The 8,305-nt window shown below is 36.0% G+C and overlaps 1 protein-coding gene across 1 annotated transcript in view; it reads left to right on the top strand.

Moving 5' to 3' along the window:
- Positions 1-8,305, top strand: part of LOC117179587 (4-coumarate--CoA ligase 1-like) — a 39,408-nt gene that overhangs the window by 24,459 nt on the left and 6,644 nt on the right. The gene's annotated exons all lie outside the window — the stretch shown is intronic.

Below are 8,305 nucleotides of genomic sequence, written 5' to 3'. Positions count from 1 at the left end.
TCCCTGCGTGTCAACAATATGCTAGAACACTTGCGGGAAAAATGCAGAAGGCGGTTGTCCTTGGGTCGCTCCGTGTTCTTAGGGTGCACGAGGCTTTTGCTGTATCGTCGTATTGTTTCCTTTATAAACTGTAACCACCTATCTCACGGTTGTGAGACGTGGTTGTGGCTGAAATTTTACCGCGATTTCGCTGGAAGCGGGTGCAATTTTTCGGATTAGCACCCGCTCCCGGCGAAATCCTGCGGTTGTCCTTATGACAAATTTTTAATTATATATATATATATACAGTAGGGCTAGCAGTAGAATGGCAATGAAACCCCTAAATATTTTCTTTTAACTCGGGCCACCCCTTCAAATGTTTACTTTCAACAAATAAATGAACACGTGTTTTTCGTATTTTAAAGGCTGTTTCTAGAAATTCCAAACAAAATTAGGGAGTTGGAAAAGGAGATTGACTACTTGTCCCTTAAATTGGTACGACCGGCCAAACTTAGTTTCGGTACATCGAGACGCTTCGTATTTTAAAATAAAAAAATCGAATTCATCTTTCAAGACATTTTAAATTATATATAAAATAATTGTGTGAAAAAAAACGTATTCATTTATTTTGAAGCAGATTATTTATCAGGGGTCAGCACTTAAAGATATAGGTAAAAAATTGCGATTCTTATTGAACTAAAATGTATCTGATTTTAAGACATTCAATAGATTTACCCCCTAATCTTATACTGCCGTTCAAAGTAAAAAGATACATGAAATAGCATTGTTGTTTAGGTCGACTTTTCGATTTCAGGTATAAGAGAGTAAACCTAAATCACAAAGTTACTTACTTATCTTCTTATCTTGGACGGCAGTATACCCCTCAGATAAAGCGTCACCTCGTATCTTAATTCTTCTTTCGATAAGCTTATTTTTTAAATTTTCTTAAAGCTTGAGAATAAAAGAGTTGACGTTTATGCCACGTAATATTCCTTTTTTTAAGGTGAATTATGGAATATTTGTTTGTCACAACAGACAATTCTACGAGTTGAGATTTTTAAAATACTAAAGTTTTCGATTTATAGAAAATCTAAGCTGTACAACATTATTATTTTCGAAAGTACCACCTTCTGAAATTGTTATTTTTTAAATTCTCATCCATGAGAGTATAATGTAATCGTCCAAATTTTCGATCTCTGGTTTTTAACGGATCTTTACGCCGCAATATTCACAGAATCCGAAAATCATATAATTTCATCGGTGTCTGTCTGTATGTCTGTCTGTAAGTCTGAATATATGGTTACCTGAATGTTGTAGCCACGCTAACGTTTGAAGGATTTTGTGCCATAAAGTCAGCCTTTGAGACGCTTCTTAAGGTTGCAAAAATGGAGGTTAAGTTTGTTAATCATATCTTTCCAACCAAAATTGAAAAATTTAGAGCATTTTCAAAATTTGAAAAAAAATTTTTTTCAAATTCAGAAATTGTTGTCAAAGTTTCTTATAGATGGGTAGAAGATTTGAAAATTATCCAAATAAAGTTTTTAATGTCGATGAAAATTAGAAAAGTTATATACCTTTCAAAATTTTGAAAATGTTTAGAAAAATAGTAAAAAATATTTTTCTAAAAGATTACGAAATTTCATTCAAATTCATCACTAGACATCAAATATATTCAGAAACTATGTCAGTGAAATTTTCGATTAGACAAAAATTCAAAAAGTTTGAGCTCTTTCAAAATTAGAAGGTCACGGAATAATCGGCTACTACGGAATATAATTCGGAATATAATCGGCTACTACGAATAATCTGGAATAATCGGAAAGCTACGGCTACTTTCACTCAATTTTTTTTCAACAAAAAATACTATTGAGGTTATACTATTAAAAGGTTGTGTATATAAAGCCGGCACCGGTAAAAAAAATTGTCGGCACCGGTAGAAAAGCATATTTTAAGAATAGTGCCTAAACTGCGGGAAGAAGATATTAAACAATTATTTTTTTCCAAATGTGTTTACTGCTACTGTTTGAGCCTCAATATCGGCATCTTCCTAGGTTGTTTTCCAGACCAAAAGACCTTGGAAAAATGTTATTTCTGTGACCAGTCACAGAGGTGCCTTCTAGTCCGACAACACGTTGTTGGAAAACGGTGAGTATTTCGATCAAAATTATTTCTGTGATTAGGCACAGAGATGCCTTCCCGCCCCCCACGATTCGTTGGAAAGGGGTAGAGGTTTGACCAAAATTATTTCTGTGAAATGTCACAGGGGTACCTTCCAGTCCGTCTCCCCATGAGATGTTGAAGAAAAGTTAGAAAAGTTAGAATTCCATGAATTCTTTAAGGTTGGAGTATACATGCGACTTTAAATTATTCCATTAAACAGTCATTGGGGTGGTTTTGCGCCCTTACGTGTCGTTGGAAAAGGGGTAGGGGTGCGACCTTAAATTATTTTTGTGACTAGTCACAGGGGAGCCTTCCCGCCCCCACGTGGCGTTGGAAAAAAGGTAGGGGTGCGACCTTAAATTATTTCTTTGACCAGTCATAAGGATGCCTTTCCGCCCTTACGTGGCATTGGAAAAGGGTTAGGGGTGCGACCTTTATTTATTTCTTTGACCAGTGACTAGGGTGCCTTCCCGCCCCCACGTGGCGTTGGAAAAAAGGTAGGGGTGCGACCTTAATTTATTTCTTTGACCAGTCATAAGGGTGCCTTTCCGCCCTTACGTGGCATTGGAAAAGGGTTAGGGGTGCGACCTTTATTTATTTCTTTGACCAGTGATTAGGGTGCCTTCCCGCCCCACGTGGCGCTGGAAAAGTGGTATGGGTGCGGCCTTACATTATTTCTGTGACCAGTCACAGGGGTGCCTTCCCTCCTTACGTTGGAGTTGGAAAAGGAGTAGGGATGCGACCGTACATTATTTCTGTGACCAGTCACAGAGGTGCCTTCCCGCCCCCACGTGGCGTTGGAAAAGGGGTAGAGGTGCAACCTTAAATTATTTCTTTGACCAGTCACAGGGGTGCCTTCCCACCCTACGCGGCGTTGGAAAAGGGGTGGGGTGCGACCTTACATTATTTCTGTGACCAGTAACAGGTGTGCCTTCCCACCCCCATGTGGTGTTGGAAAAGAAGTAGGGGTGCGACCTTACATTATTTCTTTGACTAATCACTAGGGTGCCTTTCCGCCCTCACGTGGCGTTGGAAAAGGGGTAGGGGTGCGACCTTACATGATTTCTGTGATAAGTCATAGGGGTGCCTACCCACCCCTGCGTGGCGTTGGAAAAGGGGTAGGGGTGTCACCTTAAATTATTTCTTTGACCAGTCACTAGGGTGCCTTCCCTCCTTACGTTGAAGTTGGAAAAGGAGTAGGGATGCGACCTTACATTATTTCTGTGACTAGTCACAGAGGTGCCTTCCCGCCCCCACGTGGCGTTGGAAAAGGGGTAGAGGTGCAACCTTAAATTATTTCTTTGACCAGTCAGTAGGGTGCCTTCCTGCCCCACGTTGCATTCGAAAAAGGGTAGGGTTGCGACCTTACATTATTTCTGAGACCAGTCACAGGGATACCTTCCCGGCCCCACGTGGCGTTGAAAAAGGGGTAGGGGTGTGACCGTAAATTATTTTTTTGACCAGTCACAGAGGTGCCTACCTGCCCCAATGAGGTGTTGAAAAAGGGGTAGGGGTGCAACCTTACATTACTTCTGTGACCAGTCACAGGGTTGCCTTTCCGCAACCACGTGGCGTCGGAAAAGGGGTAGAGGTGTGACCTTGAATTATTTCTTTGACCAGTCACAGGGGTGCATTTCCGCCCCCACGAGACGTCAAAAGTAATTCTTAAGTCTAAAATCGACGATATAGTGTGATTTATACATAGAAAGTTTCGTTAAACGCGTCAAAAGCCAAAAACTATCAAAATAACTCCTCAATTACATGGACTTACTCTAAAATGCATAAAAGTCCCCATCGTATGCTTCTTGCCGGTACAGATACTGTATATAAACTTCATATATAAAAAACGTAATTTTTGAAAGTTTTAACACTGAAAATTTTATTTGCAATGTTTTTATGTCCAGGTTTGTCATCAGCGCATCTACATACATCAGTATACGATTTAGAAAAAAATGTAAGAAAAAAAGATAAAGGAAAAAAGCCGGCAACATGCAACCTTGCCGGCGATGGCAACTAACAATGTTGCCGGCGCCGGCAGACTAGCCACTAAGTTCATTAAATTGCATGAATTCCCTAAATGCCATGAATTCATTGAATTGCATGGATTCATTGAATTGCATGAATTCATTGAATTGCATGAATTCATTGAATTGCATGAATTCCACGAATTCATTGAATTGCATGAATTCCTTGAATTCATTGAATGGGACGAATTCCTTGAATTACATGTATTCCTTAAATTCCATGAATTCATTGAATTGTAGGAATTCCTTGAATTGCAGGAATTCTTTGAATACGAGGTGTGTTCAAAAAGTAAGGTGACTTTTCAATTTTCGCGGGCTACGTACATTCCAGTTTTAAATTTTTTGTTTGTTGTGTTGGTACACTCGTCACGATCATATTTTCACAGTTTTGACTATATAGCTCGTGTTGTTTTTCTGGCAGATGCGTAAAAGTTTAGAAGGGTTTGGTGTTTTCGGCGATTTTCTTCTTTCGAAAAAAATGGAGCAAAAAGTTTGCATTAAATTTTGTGTGAAAAATGGAATCCAGTGCTCTAAAACTCTTGAAATGTTGACAGTTGCATACGGTGAGTCCTGAGTAAGAAAAATATGTATAAGTGGTACAAGCTGTTCCAAGAAGGCCGAGAGCATGTCGAAGGCGAATCTCGCCCTGGACGTCCGAGCACGTCAACAACAGATGAAAACCTTCAAGCAGTGGAAGAAATGGTGTTGAAAAATCGCCGATTTACCATCAGAGAAACTGCTGAAGATGTTGGCATATCGGTTGGCTCATGCCATGCTATCTTTTCGGACGTTTTGGGCCTGACACGTGTGTCAGCGAAATTTGTTCCAAAACTGCTTAATTTTGATCAAAAGATCCATCGCATGACCATCGCTCAGGAGATGCTGCATGAAGTCAATAATGATCCTGATTTTCTCAAAAGGGTTATAACTCCCCCCAGTGACTTTTTTCTTTTCCCAAAACTGAAGAGACCCGTGAAAGGACATCGATTTTCAACGATTGAGGAGATCAAAACTGCATCGCTGAAAGAACTCAAGGGTATACCACAAAATGATTATCAGAAGTGATTCGATGATTGGAAAAAGCGTTGGCATAAGTGTATTATATCTGAGGAGGATTACTTTGAAGGCGACAACATAAATATTGAGAAATAAATGAATATTTTTTTAGAAAACCATAAAGTCACCTTATTTTTTGAACACACCTCGTATGTGCGCTCTGCCGCTATCTTGCTAGAAATATGCTTTCCAAAAAAATCGGTAAAAAAAATTGTCAATGCCGGTAATTTTTTTTACCGGTACCGACATATTAATACACTTTGTATACATGTGTATGCACCGACAGTGTACACACTTCGTTATTAAAAATTGTTTAAGGAATATGTTATAATTTTGAATTTAAAAAAAGAAAAACAGTGTTCAATTTGGGTAGGCCAAGTTAAAACAAAATATTTAGGTTATTTATTTTCACCCTAATATTCAGTAAGGATTCCAGGACATGAGGGAGTTAGCGCCTTTCGGAAATGCCTTTTTTGCCTCAAACTAATTGTTTTATCATAACTAATGTTTCTGTAGAAGATTATCGTTCTGTTCGATGTAGAAGTGGTTTTAAATCTATATTTAGTATTACAGTGAAACATGGATTTAGGCTCGGTTTTGGGGCTGACGGTAAGCGGAACTCCCCGGATTTATGTTGACTTCGAACGTAAACAGTCCGGGGCGTATGAATCATTTCCGGTGGATTTTACTCCATTTAAATATGTTTTGCAATTATTTTTCTGATATGGAAACAAGGGTAAACTAATTGTTTAAAAAAACGAGGAAGAAAGTTCGCTCTTACGCTTTAAAATAAATGTGTTTCCTGCTTACGAACCCTAAAACATTTGCGGACCGCTGAGCCTCTCGTTTAAAAGGAGAGCTTTCTCTCGAATAATCGGTCCAGATATTCTGTCCCTTACTTGATTAAATCATTCGAAAAGAGCAGTGTCCAAAAACACATGACAATCTTGATCAAAACACCGCACGTCACACTTCAAGTGGGGAAGCACGTACACCAAACCCTCGCTTTCAGTCACCCCGTTCTCAGCCTTCCTAGAACTGCTGGTTTATCCCGTGCACCTGAATAGTCCAGCTTAAATATCTTATAACTCAAAGACACCTTGTGTGTGTATATATGTTCCAATAGGAAACGAGTCAGGTGGCCCTCACTGTTATTTGAAGGCAACCCCCAATACTGGACTTGAATCGAGAGATTGGTGTACTTCTGCGTAACCGCATGCAGTGCATGCCAGAGCGGCCAGATCGAGCCTGAAATTTACCCCCACCATACCTACCGTTTGGGAGCCGCAAAACAAAAGGTGCATGATTACCACTGTGAGCTCGTGTGCAAGCCGAAAATACACGATTCGACTTCGGTTTTCTGCTGTACGATGATTGTCGATCTGAAAGCTTCGGAAGACTTCGATGGTCTTCTATTTATATCTCGATCCCCATTTGAAAGAAATAGAAGAAATTGGCGAATTTAAAGTTTCGCGTGATTCTTCATTTCATGCATGAGTCGATTTTGAGGTTATATTTTTCAGTTGTATATAGTATGAATATTATTACTACTATATATATTATTAATGTTAATATTATAATTATAAAATATAACATTCATTTTAATTAATAGTTGACTAACTTTTAATAGAAATTGTTAAACTTTTAACTAAAACAATTAGTTTTCTGAAAAAAAATTTGAATAAGAAGATGTATTTTCTTGCAGTTAAGAGAAATTAATTTTTAAACCAAAACAAACAAAGAAAATTGTGCAAAATAGTTAAATTTTCAGAAAAGAAATTTTTCAACTAATTTGATCAATTGTCAACCAAAAAAAAAATGTTAACAAAGCAGTTCCACTTTCAACCCCAAAAATTTCAAAAAAAATAGTTGGAATTCTTTAAAAGTGCTTTAAATGATTGAAATTAATTGAAAATTCCTTGAAATGTTTTAAAATATCCTACAATATTTTAAATCCTTTAAAATCTCTTGAAATTTTGCAAAGCTCTTGAAAATTCCTTGCTCATATTAAATTACTGTAATAAATTGAAAATTCCGTAAAACCTTTTAAAATACTCTCAAATATTTCGATACCTTCCAAATCTTTTGAAAAATTTTGACATCTTTTAAAGATTTTTAAGGTACTTTGGAGTTTTTTAAACAACCTTGATATAATTATTGAAATTCTTTGAAATTCCTTTAATTTTTAAAAATGAATTAAAAATTTAGTGAAAGCTTTTTAAACATCCTCAAATATTCAAAATCCTTAAAAATCTGTTGAAATCTTTTGAATTTTTTTAAAGCTCTTGAAAATTCCTTGAAATTTTAAAAATACGCTGAAATATTTCAAATCCTTTAAAATCTCATATCAAATTACTGTGATCAATTAAAAATTCTTTGGAATGTTTTTAAATACTCTCAAGTATTTTGAAACCTTCAAATTCTTTTCAACACATCTTTTAAAACATTCACAAATATTAAAAATCTTTTGAAATTTCTTGACATTTTTTTCAGCTTTTGAAAATTCCTTGAAATTTTGAAAATTCCCTGAAATATTTCAAATCCTTCAAAATATCATATTAAATTACTGTAATCTATGAAAACTCCTTGGAATCTTTAAAATTCTCTCAAATTTTTCAAATTCTTCAAAATCTTTTGAAATGCCTCGGACTTTTTTTAGGATTTCTAAATAACTTTGGAATTTTTAAAAATGAGCCTTCTAAACATTTTTTAATTCTTTGAAATTCCTGCAAATAGTAAAAATAAATTGAAAATTCTTAGACATCTTTTAAAACATCCTTAAATATTTAAAATCCTTACAAATCTTTTTAAATCTTTTGAAATTTCGTAAAGCTTCAGATTGAAATTAAAAAAAAAGAAGAGTTTCAAAACGTTAAATATTGAAATGTTTGTAGATTAGAGTTTTGAAGGTGAAATCAATAAAAATTCAAAGCTTTCGAAATTTAATTTTCAAAGATTTTCAACCATTCCATAAGAATAATTTGAACTCGATGGGATTCAAGTCTTCACATTTAAAATTGTAAACTTGGAAGTTTATTTATAAAAAATTAATAATAATAAATAAATTAAATGCGTTCAAAATTTAA

The sequence above is a fragment of the Belonocnema kinseyi genome, chromosome 9, assembly GCF_010883055.1.
Source record: "Belonocnema kinseyi isolate 2016_QV_RU_SX_M_011 chromosome 9, B_treatae_v1, whole genome shotgun sequence".
Taxonomy (NCBI): domain Eukaryota; kingdom Metazoa; phylum Arthropoda; class Insecta; order Hymenoptera; family Cynipidae; genus Belonocnema; species Belonocnema kinseyi.
Note: the sequence above shows the minus strand (reverse complement) of the source record. Positions and strands in the feature narration are given on the sequence as shown.